This window comes from Hyposmocoma kahamanoa, unplaced genomic scaffold (assembly GCF_003589595.1).
Source record: "Hyposmocoma kahamanoa isolate Upper Pololo Valley unplaced genomic scaffold, ASM358959v1 224, whole genome shotgun sequence".
Taxonomy (NCBI): domain Eukaryota; kingdom Metazoa; phylum Arthropoda; class Insecta; order Lepidoptera; family Cosmopterigidae; genus Hyposmocoma; species Hyposmocoma kahamanoa.
The window spans coordinates 3,675,288-3,683,695 of record NW_020653743.1 but is presented as its reverse complement, the minus strand read 5'-3'; the positions used below and the strand labels follow the sequence as shown (position 1 = coordinate 3,683,695).

General features: G+C 36.6%; 1 long non-coding RNA gene across 1 annotated transcript; it reads left to right on the top strand.

The window, feature by feature from the left end:
- Nucleotides 1-399: 399 nt before the first annotated feature.
- On the top strand, nucleotides 400-3,628 carry LOC113228227. Its single transcript, XR_003310284.1, has 3 exons — nucleotides 400-418; nucleotides 2,451-2,600; nucleotides 2,911-3,628. It is a non-coding gene; the product is annotated as an uncharacterized LOC113228227 (long non-coding RNA).
- Nucleotides 3,629-8,408: the final 4,780 nt, after the last annotated feature.

The window sequence follows — 8,408 nt, the reverse complement described above, 5'->3', positions numbered from 1 at the left end:
ATAATAGCGATTGAGATGATTTTATCGGAACTTTTACACAGTGATCAGTCTACACATCATATTTGTTTACTAGCCTGGACATAGACAAAATTGTTAGTTTCGTGTTAGGTTGTTCTCATTACGGCCAGTAGACGCTTACTGTAGAAATGGAATGAATGAAGTTAGCCTCACTTAATTCAAAAGCATCTTCAGTTTATTATTTTATCCTTTTTGAGTACCAGTTCAAGTCTGCGTAAATGGGCTGATCCCTGGAATAAGTTCCTTGTGCAGGCTTGCTTGCACAGGCAATTGCCCTTCCTATATACTCAAGAGGTTAGTAGCAGTAGAGCTCCTTATGACATAGCAGTAAAGCTCTTTCTAAAAGAGTTTACCCAAGGAAGTACTGCCACCTTAACTATTCCAGCCGCCAAGCGGTACTGTGAGTATTTCTGCATTCCGATTTTGAAGGATAAGGTATCCGGTGAAATTATAGGCACATGGACTTGTCACCTTACGTCTCAGGGTGTTGAGTGCAGTGGCAGTGCCCCTCAGATCTTTTTGATTGAAAGCTCTGAGTGATACTGCGACTGTTATGGACAGGCGTGTCGCTTATCCTCAGGCGCACAACTTTGTTCGACCCGTCACTTAGTTTTTATTAAAAAAGGGGTTGATAAGGACTGGCCACTATAAACAAAACTTAAGTAGAGAGATTGAGAAGCTCTAGCACTGGACAGAAATAGCATTAGAGTAGTCAGCATCCTAGCTTTGACGTGGACAAGCACATGTCAAATCTTGGGCAGAAAGGAGAGTAGATTCTACCACGCGGCGGATAGAACTCCTCTACACCTTCTTACCCAATATTACCCATAGATGGGCAATACAATACATTAAAACAGTCAAAGTCTAGCGAATCCTTCAGTTCTTTACCACTGTTGGCCTTGACTCTGAATTGTAATTAGTGGTGATCATAATAGATCAGTTAGTGGTTTGTAATCTGTATTTGAAAAAGTTTTAGTATTTGCCAAACTTTGATTTAATCAATATTATATTATTATTCTGTTACAATTTTTTAATTTTCAACTGTTTCAACTTCATCACTAAATGTAAAAAAAAATCATTTTGTTTAATTTACATTTTTTGGTTAAGTAAGGCTTTACTAAGTCAATGTTTAAAGATGTTACTTTAAATTTATTTTTAAAAGATTGCTACTTTAAACTTCATTCTTATCTATTTCAATATAAACATTAGCAATATACAGGATTATTCTTGCTCTCTTATTTTGCTTCCTTTATACAATAAAGTAGTAGTGCAGAATAATACCATTTTGAACTAAGCATACGTCAAAAAAGTTTTAAGAACTAAGAAGTTAAACACGATAAAGTTTTGCTTGCTCTTCTGATTGCTTAGTTCAAAATAGTAGTATTCTTCAATACTGCTTTATTATAGTAGCTATTTGTTATGCGTGATTTAGTAGCATCAGAGCTCTTTGTGAAAGAATTCATCCATGAAAGTACTGCCACCTTACCTATTTCTTCTGTCAAGATTCCCGTTTTGAAGGGTAAGGGTGCTGGTGATATTGCAAGCACATGGCACTTATCAACGTATGTCTCAGGGTGACGGATACTTTGGCAGTACCCAAATCTTTGCAATTTGCTCTGAGTGGCATTGCATCTGTTACGGATACGCTCGTCGCTTCCTACCAGCACAACTTGTAGATCCCGTCGCTTGACACCATAAATAAAAGGAGTTCAATGATACGCGTGGAAACATACTGTCAATTTATTTAAGAATTGTTAAGCAATATTATTATATTGTATGTAATTAAGACCGCGCGTGCGTAAGAAGCTCTTACTGCAGAGTACGTTGAAATATTGCTTAATTTGCCTACTGCAACGTAGTCTTCGACTGTACCACTTGTAAATGGAAACTGATATTGATCCATATGTTTAAGGGCACTCAAAATTAAAACATGTTGATATTATAGTATTAAAGCATTGGAAGTTTTTAGGAGTTTTTTGAGTTGAACAAATTTAGCTGTCTAAGGCTCAATTTTCATTACCGCGGAATGGAATGGAAGCTTATTTTGGTAATTAAATTGTACATAGCATAATAAACTTTATGTCAATTATGTAAAGTAGGTACTTACAAAGCAGATACGATACAATTAATGTAATTACATAATTAAGTAGTAAGACGCGCGACCTGTTTTTTAATTCGTATCTAGTTTGTACGGTACACAATTACATAAAGTTCATTATGCTATGGTTACAAAAGTTCACTTCCAATCCTTTCCGCAGAAATGAAAATAGGGTCTTAAAGTATTTTAAATTTTTCTGGCGGAAATCTTTCATTTGAAGCTACTTGTATTTGGTAGTGCCCTAGAGTGAATTGTGTTGCTCTGGTACTCATAGTACCAGGTAATTAGTATGATCTAGCGGTCTGCTACATTATTATTATTATTTTCTTTCTAGGGCATTCCGTGGAGTGTGTCGACAGCGATGTCTTGAGCTCAAAACAAGCCTTACCTAAAGCGGCAGGGTTTTTTGGAAGATGTGTTATAAATAAAAAGCGAAAAAGGTTGACGACCACAGGGAAATGGAAACTCATAACTTAGGGAAGGGGTAAGTTAAAACATTTTTTTAAATCGTGTCCGAGTTCTTTTTTTATCGCGCCTGATAGAAAATATCAAAGCAGTACATGGCTTCAGTCATCATTGTCTATGTATATTAGTTGAAAGAGAAATTTTTCTGAAATAAAGAAGAGCACATCTATTGATATTTAATTTTGATATTAACGAACTGCTGTTTTCGACTTCTGCGTTCATTTTTTCCCGTTCGATCCTTGTTTTTTTTCGAGTTAAAATGTTTTAACGTCTGTGTGTTGTTGTTCTTTCAATTATTTATTAAATAATATTAGTGTTATTAATTTCAGGTACGAAAATGTTTTGTTGAAAATTGAGCCCGGTTTGATGGAAGCGATGATGGAAAACCTACTTAACATGAGTTGGCGAAAAAGGCCTATTGAAAATGATGACACAAAAGCTCTATCTGTCCAAAATACAAATCTCATTATGAAACAAAATATATTGATGAGCTGTCAAAAAATATAAGCGTTTGCTAGCTACCACGTTACTACTGCAACTTAAGTCTGATTCGGACTATATTAGTAATTTAGTCAAGTCGCAATTAATTTAATAACTATACGTGTCTGAGCAACAAAATTGAGTGATGTAGTCGAATCGATCTGTTATTGAAAATTTTCGGGTGGTAACGATTCTGAATACGTTTGACTACATTATTCATACACTAAACGAGTGAAACCCGTTAATTTAGTCAAGTTCATTAGTTGCCGCAAAAATGTCATGTTGAAGCGAAGATACAACTTAGTTGCGATATAATTACAACATGAGTGAATTAGATTTAGTCGCCTAGTTCATCTCTTATTATTAATCCATTCTTGTACTACAGTACCGTACCATCTATTTTGGTCGTTGATTTTAAAATTATAGTTCTTTTTTTCATTTATCACTGCATCTTTCAAGTAAGGAAATTAAATGAATGTGAACTGTAAAAAAATGGGGTTTAACTTTTAAACAATCATCCATTTTTAATGGGTCTAATTAAGAAATAGTACCACCTGCATTTTGACCAACCCTGCTTGTACAATGTAGTCGTAGTAGTCTGGTATAAATTTTTAAATAATACATTTTTAATAATAAGTGTTTTTTTTTTAATTTATATTTCATATTCTACCGCTTACCTTCACGACAGTGTGCGGAGTTCATTACAACCCGTACAGATTACAATCTTTTTAATCATTAGGTTACTATAAAGTCCATTTGTTTAGGTTAACTAAATTAAACTTAACTAAATGTAAACAATCTTCAGACGTCTATTTAATGAAATACACATTTATAAAATTATTTTTACTTACCTTCAAATGCAAATACTTAGCTTCATATGAAATTCCATGCCTATTTTATACCTATTGATTTGTAAAGTATACGTTTCAATAAAAAGATGTATCAAGATTGTTTACATTTAGTTAAGTACCTTTTATTTTTTTTTACGGGGGGGGGGGGGGGGGAAATCTTCAAAAAATCGACTAGTGATGATTACATCACTAATATCTTAGTAAAGTAGAGCTTGTGAAAGAGTTCGTCCAAGGAAGTACTGCTGCTTTCCGATTTTGAAGGGTAAGGGTGCTGGTGAAATTAAGACACATGGGACTTGTCAACTTATGTCTCAGGGTGACAGGCGCAGTGGTAATGTCCCTCAGACCCATGCGATTTAAAGCCCCGAGCCACATTGCAATTGTTACGAACAGGCATGTCGCTTAACTTAGGCGCGCGACTTGCTCGTACCATCACTTGGTGTCGTAATAAAAAATCTTGTCTAGCATAATATCGTCATCGAATCACGTAGTTTTTTAACTAATATAACAATGTGTTATTTCAACTAATTCAATTAATCAAGTCGAATCATTCGATTAAGTAATTGATTTATTATCACCCACTAAACAGTCTATGAGCGAGTCAATTATCTGTTTGTGTTCTACATTTTCAATGAAATGGATTGAAACCACAGAAATCGTGATTGAAATGGACTATAAATAGGATCGCATCAACGTGCTGCAATTTATTATCAACTATGACACTGCCTTTATCGAACGAAAACTAGAGATACCATGTTAAGGAATTCAGTGACCAAATGGCGGATGAAGAGGTTCCTGGTTCGATTCCCGGTAGGACCAATTTAGGAAAGAACATTTAGTTAAGTACCTTTTTTTTTAAGGGGGTAATCTTAAACAAATCGACCAATGATGATTACATCACGCATTACATACGTGAGCACGGATTCGAACCCATGGCTTCTGCTTGAAGGGCGATACGTCAAACCATTAGACTACCACGCCTTTAACAAAGATAGGTAACAGTTCGACAGAACTACTGGGAAGAGATCAATGCTCGGCATTTCTCTACGTGATCGAATCAGAGAAGAACGAAAGTCACCAGACTTACAACAGACGTACAATCCTTCGAGCTGTCGGTACAGCTCAAAGGATTAGCAAGTTGAAGTGGCAGTGGGCAGGGCACATAGCTCGCAGAACTGAATGCTGTTGAGGCAGGAAGGTTCTCGAATGGAGACCACGAACTGAAAGGCGTTCAGTGGGACGGCCCTCTACTAGTTGGATGGATGACATGGTAAGGGCGGCGGTAACCGATGGATGCACGTCGCGCCCGACCGGCTAGTCTGGCAATCCTTGGGGGCGGCCTATGTTCAGCAGTGCACATCTTCCGGCTGATGATGATGATGACTGGGAATCGTAAATCCCATTTGTTCAGCTAACTATTATAATTGTTGTGTAAAAATACCAGTAAGTAATTCTGTCAACAGAACTAGTGGGAGTACATGTGAATGTTTACAGATTGGCCATTAAACAATAGGTAGGTAAATGTAATGAACTATTTTGTCAGCCGTGGCCATGGGACCTGTACGTCTCAATTTAGGTACATTGCCGTGGGGAATGGAAGCGTCAATTTTACCTCATTGGGCGAGAAGGCGCGCGCAGTAGCTGAGGTGTTCGAGCTTTCGCTAGCTTTGTCGCAACAGCGGCTTAAGGCTGCAATATTTCGTCGACGTTTGACGTCACACTGATTCACCAGGCGTCGCCGATAGCAGCTGCGGAATACTCGCGAGCATTCTCGTCGCAAGAATTCCGCGGAAGACGCGTGACGTGATTTTCGGCACGTACCTAGTTTGTACTTTATATAATTTATCATAAAGTTCATTATGCTATGTACAATTTCGTTACAAAAGTTCGCTGCCATTCCGTTCCGCCGCAATATACATTGAGCGTTAAGGGTCCGACTCGTTGGTTTGTTTGAAAAAAAAAACGAATACGCGATTTAGATCCGAAAAAACCTAATAACTCGAAATGTTTACAGATTTTGTCAATAAATTATGTAGATAAACGCCTTATCTGCTACATTAGCTAGAAAACTGTTTCTTGTAGAAGTCTGCTTTCGAATCACTTAATATAATAACACAACATTGTTGCAATTTCATAGAAGAGAGAAAACACAATGTTGACAGCGAAAATTGAAAGAAGGTCACTGTTTTAAGTTTGTTATTTGCAGAATGCAAAATTTGTAACCCGTTTTATTTTTATATAAGTATGACATTATTATTCATATTGACGAAATAATTTGTGAAACATAGATGATACCACGTGCCTAAGTACGGCACGCTGTAAAAATTTTTATTGTTGAGTAGGTATTTAATTGGGCAGCGCTTATAACTTAAAATTAAAAGCGTAGTTGTGTATAATTTTTTTAACGTGCTTTTCGTCTAATGATGAGCAACTACTCGCATTAGTTTTCCTTCTTTCTGAAACGTTCCAGATGCCTGGTTCTCTTATACAATGGTAAGTTCTGCCTTACAAGTTTTTCTGAACAAATCTACTTGAAATAATAAGTTTTACAGGCGAAAACTTTTAAAAACCAATAACCAAAACAATTTCAACAGAATATTGCAATTGGAAAATTGTATTAAAACTCAAATGGACTTTGCAAGTTTTGCAACCACTCGGGAAGTGCGAAAACTTCAAACCCCCGGGACAAATGTTTGGAACTAAAATGGTGCTGTGTTACAAATTGGTGTTGGCGAACTATGATTAGTTATTATATTACATTGTTATAGGAAACTCGTTTCCGTTCTCAAGTTTTCGATATGACGTCTATAAAGTTTGCGGGTACATTGTAAACGTTGCAAACGTATTATTGTAGACCGAGACACATTTACACGCAGCCTGTCGAAGGACAACATCACACTAGCTGAACTGTCATCATTGTGTAAACTTTCGAGATATTATTGGCATCCTAAACTACTTTTTCTTTGAAAAATTTCAATTACTCTAATTTCACTTGACAACAAAACTAAATGTATTGTTGAGATTTTTTTGAACGTAATAAAAGTACTAACGAAACAATGAGTCCTAAATCCATTTAATTTTCACAATACAAGAAAGGTACAATAAAAGCTTAAATATTAGAGGGAACTGTAAAGGGCCCGAAACGTAGGTTTGTTTGAAAAAACAAATACGCGATTTAAATCCAGAAAAATAGTTTCATTTCCTATGTAACAATCGCGAAAACCTAAGATCTCGATAAGTAAAACTAGGATTTAATTATATGAATAAAATTGGGTCCCCACGGCAAGGTGCCCAAGATGCTGGCAGCGTTCCTCCTTTGTATGGCTATGCTAATGCGTTGGGCAAGGTAGCTGCCAGCCCTTGAGTTTCCCAGACAATCTATTAATTACGGAACAATTATATATATTTTGTTGGACGTCTGAACCTAGGCTCACGGCCTGCATTACGTAGATAAATACATATTTCATATTATAATACCTAAGATATTGAAGGATGAAATCGTCTGCTTACAGGTTTTTTTTAATTATGATAAGCTGACCTGATGATAAGCTACACGCCAATCCATAACAGTTTCAGAGCCACTTAGTTCTTTAAATCGCAAAGATCTGAGGCGCACTGCCACTGCGCCCGGCACCCTGAGACATAGGTACCTAAGTTGACAATTCCCATGTGCCTGTAATTTCATCAGCACCTTTACCGTTCAAAACCGGAAGACAGTAATGCTGACATTACTGTTTGGCGGCAGAAATAGATAAGGTGGCAGTACTTCCCTGGACGAACTTCTTCACAAGGAGCTCTACTGCTACTACAAAAAAAATCACATGTGTGACATTTTCCACAAAAAGTTAGCTATGATAAGAAAATCACTATGTTTCTGCACGTGAAGCTGAATAACACAAAAGCTATAAACTTAATAAGAGTTTTATCTGCACAAAGATGGTGAATTTCTCATAATTGGTACATAATTTGTAGATTTTTTGTGAAAAATGTCACTTACTGATCTTACCTTTAAGCAGACGAAATTATGGCTAAATAATGACCTCCCATTTTGACGTAGCAGTTAATTTATTACTTAAATATTTACTTTCATGAACAGTAATATCAGGGCTCCGTCTTTCGGTCAAGGTTAGTATACGCGATAACTGCCTACCGCTGAGTGTACCGACGTCGGCAGAAGTGCTCATCCAAGTCTTTTATTTATGGGCATTGGGCTCCGCACGGCTGCATACGGCGGGCAACGCTATTTTCACCACTCTGACCGCGTGCTTAGGTACCTTTTTGCTCACATTGAGCGATTGATGTCATTAGTTAAATTTAATAGTCTATTATAGCGTAGATTTTGTATGAGAGTGATGTACCTGTTACGTAATAACTATTAAGTAATTTGTCGTAATACGATGTGCATTTCGAAGTCTGACCGCATGGAAAATGAAGGAATGAGAATATAAACCGGAATTGAAGGTTTTAAAATGTTTCTATTTGTACACGCATAAGTT